The sequence below is a fragment of the Balaenoptera borealis genome (assembly GCF_965194805.1).
Source record: "Balaenoptera borealis genome assembly, chromosome: 21".
NCBI lineage: Eukaryota > Metazoa > Chordata > Mammalia > Artiodactyla > Balaenopteridae > Balaenoptera > Balaenoptera borealis.
Window position 1 is genome coordinate 8,529,067 of NC_138880.1, and position 12,458 is coordinate 8,541,524.

The 12,458-nt window shown below is 42.4% G+C and overlaps 1 pseudogene across 1 annotated transcript in view; it reads right to left on the reverse strand.

The window, feature by feature from the left end:
- Positions 1-6,929, reverse strand: part of LOC309619496 (exocyst complex component 3 pseudogene) — a 51,829-nt pseudogene extending 44,900 nt beyond the window's left edge. The window contains exon 1 of the transcript XR_014249862.1: positions 1,452-6,929. The product of XR_014249862.1 is annotated as an exocyst complex component 3 pseudogene (transcript). The remainder of the gene's footprint in view (positions 1-1,451) is intronic.
- Between the last annotated feature and the right edge of the window lie 5,529 nt (positions 6,930-12,458).

Genomic DNA, 12,458 nt, shown 5'->3' on the forward strand with positions numbered 1-12,458 from the left:
ATCAATAAGGCCTGCCAGCTCTATTTCTCGAACCTCTATTAGATCTGTCCTCTCTTCTCTATTCCCATTTCTCTTGCCTTAATTCGGGTCTCATCATCTTTTATTTGGACAAGGGCAATTAGATTACTATCTGATGTCTTTGCCTCTGTTATGATCTCTGATTTTATACCCTTTTAGTCTACCCAACACAGTGTGGCCCGGGTTACCTTTCTAAAATACAAATCTGGTTGAAGAGAAAGGCACACACGGAACCTTCTATGGAGAGCCATGGCCTGCGGTGCTTGTCAAGCTATAGAGGAGAGGTTCAGCTGAGCCATCCGAGCAGCCGCTGGGAGAGGGGGTACAGAGGGTAATTAAGGATGTTAAATTCCAGGCTTCCCCTTTCTGCCCTCTGCACCTCACCTGGTATTGTGCTACTAGATGCTTAACAACCAACTCTCACCAAGTAAACAAACAAACCCCTTATTTGTAGAGTTTGCTGCTTTCCATGGTGCAAATACTACCACTAGGGCCAGTTTCAAGCAACTAACATCACTGGAGTTTGGAAGACATTCGCAGCTGGCTCTCACAAGACCACAGCTTTTGTTCTCTTTCCTCATACTGAGTATCTCTACAGTGGGATCCAGGTTGAAAAAGATGAACCAAAACGTTTCCCTGGCCACCTCTGGTACACTGTGGGTAACTTTCTGACAAGCCTCACCTGGAGTCAGCCAAGCCCTGGATGAAGACAGCCTTACTGGGGACTGTGCTGGACTTCAGGGAGAGGCAATGGTGGGCAGAAACTAATTGCAGATTCACGAGCTGCCCAGGCTCTGTAAACAGAAGATGAGTTGGAGCGGATGTTGATAGCATCCTTTGCAGCTGCTGGTGGGGATGCCCACTTTCCCACACAGAGGACAGGGAGGCTCCAGAAAGGTCTGCCCTTGCTCATGGGCTGACCCACCAGCATGCTGATACCCCGCGGCCGGCCCGCCTGGAGGCCACCCTCCCAGATGGCACTGCCTCTGCTCCCCAAGGCAACACACATATGACTTTTTCATAACTGTGACGGAATGAATTACTCCTTTCTGCACAACACTGTATGTCATTGTCAACATCAAAAACTTCCCTGCTTTGCTCTGGCAGCAACTGCCTTATTGATAGGGTGCCTTCTGAACAACTCGCTCACACAAAGCAATTAAACCTGTCTGACTTCAAAAGTAACGTAAGACAAGCCACATCAAGCAGTATAGCACTCACCTAATATGATTATTTCTCCTCTTCCTGGTGATAACAGAATTATGCAAAAGCGGCCTTGACCCAGTAAGCATTTTCTCTTCAGAATCAAATCTCTGCTTTCCCCTAACTCACAACCCCTCCGCCAGCCCCCCGTTTCTTCTTGTTTTCTAGCCGTTCATTCGGCATTGCTGCCCTCCTTTGTGTACCAGCCTGCAAATCTAAGAGCTCCTTACCTGTGAAGCGGTGCAAACTGATGAAAATGTGGCCAGATGCATCTAGTAGGTAAATGATGAAGAAAAAACATCCATCTCCGTCTATTAATTCGTTCCGAAAAGTTTCTTGTCTCCAGTGTGACTGCAGTCCACTCAGGTGGCTAGATTTCATTTAAGGAGTGAGACGTTTTACAACTGTCTCAGATTTCCCCCATTTCTCATTGTCCTCGAGTTGTCTGGATCCTGGGCAGAGGGATGTCTTGTCCCTGGGCTCTAGTAAAAAGAAGCATGGTTGATGTATTATTAAAACACTTCCATGATGGTTGATAAATAGCCATTGCCTTAAGTGACCCTAGTTTCCCTTGTACATTACAAAGTGACCAGCCTTCTAGCGCCATGCAGAATTCAACAACGATGTAACCACCACCAATGTTGGGCAGGGTTTGCTGATCAAGGGCTCTACTCCTTCTATACAGACAGCATCCAATCTGATTTTTGGTGACTGTAATCTACATGGTTCAGAGCACGCTACTGCTTAGACCCATGATTTCCAATGCCAGTAGCAGTCAACTCAGTACTTATAATTTTATAGAGATGTAAGTGGGTTTAGTGTGGGTTACTTTGTGTATATCTATTAAGGGAAACTTCTAAATCAAATCCCTAACTACAGAAGTTGCAGAAGAATCAGAGTTTCTTCTCCTACCCCTGATTAAGCTTCTGGCCCCTTCAGCAAAAGTCCAGGCTTATGGAGTACGTGTCTTCTAGCTTTACTATCAAAGTAAAACTTATTCCAAGGTTATTCTAGGATCCAGGACAACAGAAATCAGTCAGCTGGGATAATAGTTGCCTGCCTGCTTTGGATTTTATGAGAATAAGGGTGACTTTCAGGCACCCCACAGCAAGAATTACCGTCTCTCAAACATCTGTGCACTCGATCCCCATGGGTCAGATGGAAGCAGATTTTAATCGTTGCTCTGTGCAGCACTGAGTTGCATGGACTCCACATCCCACCACCTAACCCTGAGTCAGCGGATGTCCTTATGTGGACGCTCTTTACCGTTAGCAGATCCAAGCACTGAACCCAGGTACAATCCATGTATACAATCAACTGACCACTTAGAAGAATTGTTAAACTATTAAGGTGATTGGCCTTTTCTGTTCAAAATAATGGAACAGTCCCTGCTGTGGTGGAAGACAGCCAGATATAGGGGAACATAGGAGCTTAGCTCTCTCCTGGTTGTAAAGGCACTAGTTTGGTCTTCCAGGACCAACCCTACTCAGTCACCATGGAGAGACAACAACCCGCCAGGTCCCAGAGGAGATCCATGTAGAGGAAGTATAATTTCATTGGTTCTATAATAGATTACCTTAAGTCACATTTTAAGAAAAGCTAAAGAAAGGGCATAGAAATATGAGCGTTATATAAGAACTATAGAAGCAAATAAACAATTTTATGGCATAAACTGTGTATGTTCCCCCCACACAGACAGCATCCAATCTGATTTGTGAAGCCGCTATGCCACCGTCTCTGCCAGGGAAGCCCTCCATAAGGATGCCAGTATACACGCTAAGAGTGCTTTTTCCTACCTAATTCCTTCAAACTGTCACTCCTCAAATGCGAGATAGTTTTGGAATTCAAAAATATTTTAATTGACTGGCATCCACCTACATCACCCCTGTGTCATACTTTCATTTGGCCCCTACATAGCATTGCTTTTGGCCAGAGTGATCAAAATTACGCGTGAAAACATCTCATTTGCTTTCTAGCCAAAATCAACTAGAAGTTTTGCTTCTGTCGCTGGGGTTGATAGGTGTTCTGGGAGGGCCCTTCCCCTGCAGAACAAATACACCCTGCAGAGGAAGTGTGCTTTGAGGCATTGCTAGCTTCTTCTATTTGGAAGCAATTGATAAGGATTGGCATTAATTATTCTTTAAATGTTTGGTAGAATTCACCAGTGAAGCCATCTTGCTCTGGACTTTTCTTTATTGGGAGGTTTTTGATTACTGATTCACTCTCCCCACCATCTAAAGATATGATGAAATTCCGATCAGAATTCAAGTGGCATTTTTTCACAGAAATAGAACAAACAATTCTAAAATTTGTTTGAAACCACAAAAGAATGTAAATTGCTGCAGCCACTATTTTGTTAGTTGATAGTTACTGGCCTTTTTTCTTTTTTTTTTACTTTTTTGTCCTCTTTTTTTGATTAATCAAGGTTTTTTTTTTTTTCCCATTTTGCTCTTTCATAGTTCATTATGCATTCCTTGTATTATTCTCTTAATCTTTACCCAAGAGATTATAATGTGCATCTTTCACTTAATAAAGTTACTATGAATTAGTATTTTCATCACTGTTTTCTACCATTTTCCAGCAATGTACAAATGTTAGGCATCTTAAGTTCCATTTATCTCTCTCTCATGTTTATTTTAAATCCCACAAAATGATATTAATATTGTTAAAAAATCAATATTAATTTGTATTTATCTATATATTTACCTTTTTCTGCTCTTCATTCTTTACTGCATTTCTGTACTTCCTTTTATGAACCTTTTCTTTTTGTCTAAAGAATTCCTTTTAGTATTTCTTTTAGTATTAGTTTGAAGGTGATAAATTCTTTCACTTTCTGTTTGGTAATTTTTGTATTTTGCATTTATTTATAAATGATATTTTCACTGGGTATAGAATGATAGGTCCTTAGTTTTCTTTGTTTACACCTTTAAATGTGTTATTCCCTTTCTCCATTGTTTCTGTAGAAAAGTCAACCTTCAATCCTTTTATAACTTTGTTGGATATATAATGTGTCTTTTTAAAAATTATAGATGCCTTTAAAATCTTTTAGTTTAGTTTAATTTGAAGGTTTTTTACTATGATGTGTTTAGGAGTTTTTTTCACTTCTCATGCTTGCGGCTCACAGAGACTCCTCTTAAATGTGTGTGTTGACGTCTTCAGTTTAGGATAATTCTTAGTATTTCCTCAGATATTTTTCTCTATCCCGTGTGCTCCCTCTCTCCCCCCCCCCCATTTTCCTGAAATTTTAAGTACATTTTAGACCTTATTACCATGTGCCATGTGTCTCGTATACACATTTGTGCATTTTTTCCATGATTTACTCTTTTTTCTACTAACCTGTTTTCCAATTCACTAATTTTACCTTCTTCTCTACTCAAACAGTTGTTAAACCCAACTATTACATTTATAATTTTACTTCTTGTACTTTTAAACTAATTCTTTGATAGATCATCATTCTCTGGTAAATTTCTCCAATTTTTGTTTTCATGTCTCTGAGTGAAGATCCACAGTGAATGAAGACAGGGCCTCTTCCCTCTCCACACACCTTTTCCACCATGATAATCAACCATGAGGCATTTTCCATCAGAGTCCTGCCTCACAAAGGATGTTTACAACAGAAATGTGAAAGCCTGAGGAACCACAGCCAGCAGGGCACTTGTTCTTCAAGAAGTCACATGCCCCGGCACCTTGCATACAACACGCTTGGCATGACAGGTGACAGCCTTGAGGACCTGAAACTTCTGACGAGAACCATCAAGAGTCACTTTTGCTTTAATACATTTCTGAGGGTGGGGACGATGAGTGCAGAATAATGTACACAAAGCTGGAAACCGACGGGTTACTTGAGAAGCTTCACCACGTTCAGACTCGGAACTACGATTTCCTTGAAGATGGGCACATAGTTTGGATTTTCCTGCCATTGGACCCTGCTCCAGATTCCTGACGATGGTCTGCTTCATGTCCTGGCTGCCGTCCCCTTGGGTGGCCAGCAGTGCCAATGTGGCCATCCTTGATGTCTGGGTATTTGCTGACCAGAGTTGAAACTTCCAGGCACAACTTCTGCAAGGGTGACAGGAGTGTTACTGTGCTCACCTGCATGTTTGCTGAATCCAGAGGCCAGCTTCTGGAATAGGAAGTGGAGCAGCTCAGCCTCCCTGACTGTCTTCTCGGCACCTCCTTGTACTCCTTGGTGCTCCAGGATGAGACGTGCTTCTGCGTGATGGCCCACAGGTACCCACCACCACTCACTCTCACCCTCTTTCTGGATGGATTTTTAGTTTCAGCAAAATCATTGAAATATTCTTCCACAGTGACACAGATGATGTGACACAGCATTTGAGCCTAACAGCCACTTCTTTGTTATCAGCTCATCGAGATGTTGCTCCAGATCCTGGAAGACCCCTTCCTGGTACCTGCTGCAGCCTCCTCGCAACAACGGTGTCTAAAATCCCATCCATGTTCGGTTGGCTCAGAGACGCGCCCTCTTCCACTTCATTTTAAAAATACTTCCTTTTAAAATTGATTAGGGGTTCCTTAAAGCTCTGACAGTTGTGATGATTGCTATCATATCCTGAACATAACAGTGTGGTGTTGCCAATTTTTCAGATGTTCTATATACAACTGAGCGTCAACTCTGTGTCTACTTAAGAAAGAATTCATTTGCTGAAGACACAAACTGGTACTTTGTTTTCAAATCTTCACTTATCTGAGTAGTAATTTACAAAATTTGTTGGAACATCTGGAAGATGGTGGTAGGGAGTGTTCCCACTTGGGCCTGCTTTGGGCTCAGTCTCTTTCATTCAGTCTGTAGTGTCTGTGTCTAGTGCTTTCTGCAGCCAGACAATGATGTTTGAAGTGAAAGCTGACATGTACAGATGGAGCAGCTCAGACACCACATTTGAAGAAAGTAAAAGCTCCAGGGCATTGACGTCCACTTCTGGGACCAGCTCCACATTCCCAGTCATCTCTGCGCTTGTATAGGGGTTTAAGACCCAGGTCAAACAGGCTCATAATCTCACTTGCTTCTAGATCTTCCTATGAGATCTGCATCCAGGTTCTCAGGGCTTGGTGGTTGAGGTTTCTGAAAATCTCATAATGGGGAGAAAAGCACGCAACCATCAGGTTTTTGGCAACAATGGGATCATCTAGGACATGCTTCCATATGATTTCCAGGTGGCAGATGAACCACACCTTGTTGGACTCCCTGGGGTTCTGCCTCTGTGCCCTCAATTCTAGCATTCGTGATTCTGTCCAAGATGACAAACATTTCCTCCTTCCAGTTCTTGGACCTCCCAAGAGGAACAAAGCTAGTTTGCATTTTTTTTGGTCAAGTATGCACCGATCAATTTTTCTTCCCTTTCCATGATCCTGACAACAGAGACCAGAAAAATGGGGTCCTGGGGGATGGTGAACAGCGACCTCTGCAGCACCATCCCCAGCTGCTTGGCCAGCTCATCTGAGAGCCCCTGTGTGCTCCCAAAGTCACTGTGGATGAGGGTCATGTCCACATGGTGGTGTTCGTACATCAGCCCTTCCCAGGAGCACACTCCTGTCCCAGGTCCATCAGGTTCCAGTGGGCCTGAAGGAGTGCCCCTTGTTCAGTGAGGTCCAGGACCCCCACTCCTCACAATCTGGGACACCGAGAAGATGTTCTTGAGGCTCTCCACAGCTGCGGCGAGCTGGGTGTGCTGTACGACGGCATCCTTCATCCTTGACGTACTTGATGCTCTTGATGGATGGAACAAGTCCGCAGGCCCCCGTTGCTGTGCCAATTGTAGAAGAACTGAGCGGTAATTCCCACCCAATCTTCCCCCATCCCCTGCTTTTTAAAAGTGTGGTTGGGCTTCCCTGGTGGCGCAGTGGTTGAGAATCTGCCTGCCAATGCAGGGAACATGGGTTCGAGCCCTGGTCTGGGAAGATCCCACATGCTGCAGAGCAACTAGGCCCATGAGCCACAACTACTGAGCCTGCGCGTCTGGAGCCTGTGCTCCGCAACAAGAGAGGCCGCGACAGTGAGAGGCCTACGCACCGCGATGAAGAGTGGCCCCCACTTGCCGCAACTAGAGAAAGCCCTCGCACAGAAACGAAGACCCAACACGGCTAGAAATAAGTAAATTAATTAATTAATTTTAAAAAAACCTTAACTTTCAACTCTCACGTTGTGCATTAAAAAAAAAAAAAAAAAAAAGCAGGTGGAATCCACCACCCTTCCCCGCATCAGAGCAACATTATCCCTTGGCACTGCCACCCGGCGCCTGACTGGAAGTGTCATCCAATTTCTTGAACATGTTCATCACAGTTACTTTAAAATCTATGTCTTGTGTATTATATCTAGATCTGTGAGTTGTCTACATTACATATTTCTTTTCTCTTGATTTGGTCATTTGAGTCTCTCTAGTATCATTCATGGTAATTATTTATTTCTTGAAGGCAAAATGGAATAAAAGAGGCTAGCGACATTGCTGTATCTCAGGAACTAGGGGGAAGCAAGGCTTGCTGGTGTGTCTGAAGGCTAACGTAGCTTGCTCGGGAAAAGCATCAAATAAGGCAGAGATGAGACTGAATCCAGCCATTCTGATTGAGTACTGGATACGGTGTATAAAACGTGTAGAAACTCTGAATAATGCTAACTTCCAGCAGATTAGAATCTATTTATTTGTTTACTCATAGGTTAGCTAGAGTAGGGCTTGGTCCCCTTGATACAATCAGTGGATGGGAGGTATTAAAGCTGGTTTCAGGCTTTGTGAGAACTGGTCTACTAGTTTGAAGTAATCCTAAAGGAAGACCTTTCAAGAATCTCAGCTGAGAGCAAAGGTTGTTAACCTGGGCCCATCACCCTTGCCAGGCCTCAGATGCCACTTCACCTCCTCAGCACTCTGAGATGGGTCAAAGCTCTGCTTAGTTTTCTAGCTTCTTAGCTGGCCTTTTATTTTGTCTTCGCAGCCTCTTATGTTGCAAATATTAGTAATAAATAATATCCTCAACGAAAAAAGCAGCACAGAATCATGCTCAGTGTTTCCATTCTCTTTTCTCTAAAACTTAGTCCTCTCAATTCCTAGCTGCCTTGATAACACTCAACCCCAATTTTTCCCCCTCCTACCCCCAAGAAACTGCTGAAAGCCCTTAGCCTTGAAATGCAACTTGATCTCTTGTTTGGTACCACTTACTGATTGGCAAATGCCTTGAGGGAAACACAGCACAGAATGGTGAACTCACCTCAATGGTTTTCTTTCCTCTTGGATCTTAGACTTTCAAGTTCTTACTGACTGTGTTGCTCTGTGATTACTTCAAACAGGTATTTAAAATTTTTTTTTAACCAGTTATAAACTTTTTTGTTGGAATGAGGCTTGGTCTGCTACAGCTACTCTCTCATGACCAGAAACATAAATTAAAAAGCATCATATTTTTATATAAAAATCAGAATTCTCATTTTCTCTTAAAAATAAAAAATTCTAGCAAAACCAGGCCCACGTTCTTGCATAGAAATAATGGCTAGAGGTAAGTAGCCCCTGTCCTTTAATTTCAGGTATACGCTCTCCAGTTTAATTATCTGGATTACTCAGTGACCCCTGAGAGTAAAAAAAGAAGAAAGTCCATAATTGAGTTTTGAGTGATATTAATACCTAATCATGTTGTATAAAAGGAGAGCTGAAGGGGACGTTGAGAAAGCATAGTCAGGAAAGTAAAAGGTTGATTAAAAGATTGTTGTATCACGCAACTCGAGGGAAGACAATGTTTCAGAACGGAGTTCGGCGGCGGGGATCATCTATGCTGAATTCTGCCGAGCCTTCAAGTTGGGCTAGTACTAAATATTCTCTAGTGAGTGACTTAAATGGAATTGGTGATCTTAGAAAGAGTCTTTTTAGCAGAATCATGGGGTTTACAGACAGAGGTTGGGGTGGCTTAAGGAGTGAATCAGAGCTGTGGAAGTAAAGTGGTGATGTAGACAACTAGTTAAAAAGTCTGATTGTGTCAGGAAGGCAAGAGAAAGAATGGTGTTGGGAAGGATGGGAGCTGAGTAATACATTTCAGAGATGAGTGGTCCTTCTTGGCTGCCTTCTTGGTGTATCAGCTGGCCTTTGCCCACTTTCTTGCAAGATGAAATGCTGCAAAGATATTTTCTTGAAGATGAGAAAGAGGGAAAGCTTGTCAGCATTTCCGTATCTCAGAAAAGAAAGAAATAAGGCTTGCTGGGCTCTCCGGAGGCTAACTGAGGTTGCTAGAGAGAGAGAAAACAGAGGCGGAGAAAAGGCTGGCTCCAGCCACTCACTGGACCCGAGTAGCCCGGCCTTGTATGACGTCATCCCCCTTCCCTGCCTTGACAGAGGCAACAATCAGAAGACAGCAGCGCAGAGGCTGCCTGAGTTTTCCTTTTGAAATACCTTTGGAGGGCTGGGACATTTTCCCCCTAGCTTCAGGGATCTGTTAATTGGCGCCCCAGTAAAATTACAGAAGCAGTCTGCCTGATAATGACTGTAAATGACAGAGACGATCAGGTTTACCTTGTGACGTCCTCAGGGGACTTGCGGTTAGTTTAGTCTGAACACAGCATCAGCTGCTCCGGTTCCTTTCTTTTCAGCAGGCAGTGGCTGGACTCATCCTGTATTCTTTCAAACCTAATTAGTGTGAGGGCTTTCCCTCCCTCTCTCCTGCCCATCCCCGCGGCCCTCCTTCCTCTCCTGCTTCCTCTCCTGTCTTGCCCGTGCTCCCTAAGCATGACGGTCTAGGCACCCAAGCAGAGTGCTTTTAGAGGGTGGGCTTTTTTGTTTCTTTGCCTTGGAAGAAACAACCCATGCCTTTGAGCTGTAGGTTATTTACTGTTCCTCCAGGAAAATATACACCAACTTGACTGAACTCCAACCTCCCTTAACTCCTTTATGGTTCGAAGGTAGTCAGGTTAAGGGTTTTATAGCTAACTAGAGATGTTTGGAATGTATTGTAGGTCTTAAACAGAAGTGAACATGCCAAATAGCTAAAGGTTGGAGGGCGTAGTTTTCATTAAAACCAAACCTCCAGATCTTTTAACTTACCAGAAGCCACCATGTGTGTATTTATGTATGTATGCATATGTATATATGTATGTGTCTGTGTGGATGTGTAATGTATATTACAGATACATGTTACACATACCTATATTGCACATACATACAAAGACACATACATACCCCTTGAAAGCCCTGCTTCTCAAACTTTAACGTGTGGATCACTTACGCATCTTGCTAAAATGCCGATTCTGATTCAACAGGTCTGGGATGGAGCCCACCTTCAGGTACTGTAGATGTTGCTGGTTTGGGGACCACATTTTGAACAGCAAATCCTGAAGAGAGTGTCCCGTCTTCCCCTCCAGCTTCTTCATGGTAACCTAGTCATCCTGCTCCCCAGTTCTGTTAATTGTTGCTCCAGTGTTTCTCTAGGCTATGTGAAAGATCCATTGGATAGGGGGCATTTTTGCTATCTCCCCAAATAACAAATGCTTAGCTATTAAGTAAAGCAGACTCTGGATTTGTGTTCTGGTTTCCTGTTCTGGACAACTATGTTGGGAAATATGAAAGGTGATGTAAAATCTCTTTAGATTTATGTTAGTTTACTAATATTTCTTCAATTTGCTACATTGAGCAATTAGCTCATTCATTTTTAATTAATTAGTTTTCGTCTATTTCCAGGGATGCATATAAGGTTACGAATTCACTTCTTTGTACTGATTTATATGTATACCACGATTTTTGAAATTGCGGTCAAAAACATAAAATTTACCATCTTAACCATTTTTCAATGTACTGTACAGTAGTGTTATATATTTATATATTCTTTTGTTATAATTTACCTACCATTTCTCAGTGTTTGTAGGAGGAAGAAAATCCAGTTGAATTCAGTTAGTCATACTGCTGAAATCGTAAGTGCCAGAGTAATCTTTGAAAATATAAATGACAACACATTACTGCATTCTTTAAAATTATTAAAGAGCTTCACATTGCACTTAGAGTAAAATGTAATCTGTTCTCCTGATTAAGAGATTACATCCCTCTGGCTTATGTGCTGAGTTCTAACCACACTGACTTGCTTTCTTTTCTTGGTCATGCCAAGTTCTTTTTACTGAAATGGTTTATCCACAGGACGCTGCCACCCTTCAGTGGTCCCTGACCACCACAATTCTCTGTCACATCAATATGTTTACTTTCTTCACAGTATTTGACACAATCTGTAAATTATCTTGTTCATTTATTCATTCATTTATTTTCTCCCTCCTCCGTATAGTGTCTATGCTCCGTGGGGAAAGCAACTTTGTCTTCATGATTGCTCTATCCTCAGCATCTAGCACCGTGCCTGACACACGGCAAGTCGTGAATAAATATAGGTGCAAATGAATGAAGATGGATGTAATGTTCAGAATCTTCCAGTTCAACTTTCTGCTTTAAAAAAAAAGTAAAATGAGCTGGGAAAGTAGCTGAGAGAGACTTAAGAACTTGCCCAAGATCACAAATGTTTAATGAAGTATCCAAAACAAGTACTCCGGTCTCCTGACTCCCCTGCCCTGTGTTCTTTCTGGTGATCACTCCACTGGTTATTGAAGGCCTACATCAGGGATCTAGGAAGGTGATGGAGAAACTGTAGAGTGGTCCATGACTTCCCTCTGACCTATATAATGACTTTTGTGTAATACGTGCATATATTATTTTTCTCTGGCGAGGTAGACTGTAGCTTCCATACAATTTCACCAAGGTCAAAGTCTTAAAAAATCTTAAAAACCACTGGGCCACATATTCTTAAGTTCCTTGCACATTTTCTCTTGTCTTCATATCAGTTCTTCTATTGATAAGAATTGAACATCATTATGAATTAAGTATCCACCATATTACCAAAGGGTGTAGTGTTATGACTTGTATTAAAATGTTGCCATCTATATGTAAAGGGTTTGGTTCTGGACTCATGGAATCACCTGACACATGAGGGGTCCTCTGTCAGTTTTATTTTTCAAGACTGGCAACATGAATGCTTAAATACTGGCTATAGTTGCATATACCTCACTCTTTCTTTAGCCATATTTTTGGTACCCATTCACCTAATATACTGCCAAATAAAGAACTTCTCATTCAAATTTCTCTGCTGCATTGGAAATGAGATCATTTGACGGCTAAGCTTTTACTCTGGAGGTTCACATGCTAAATTTAGATTAGACAATATATGTATAGCAGTGGGTTTGTGGACTTTGAATATGCGTAGGGCTAATCCATCCCTTC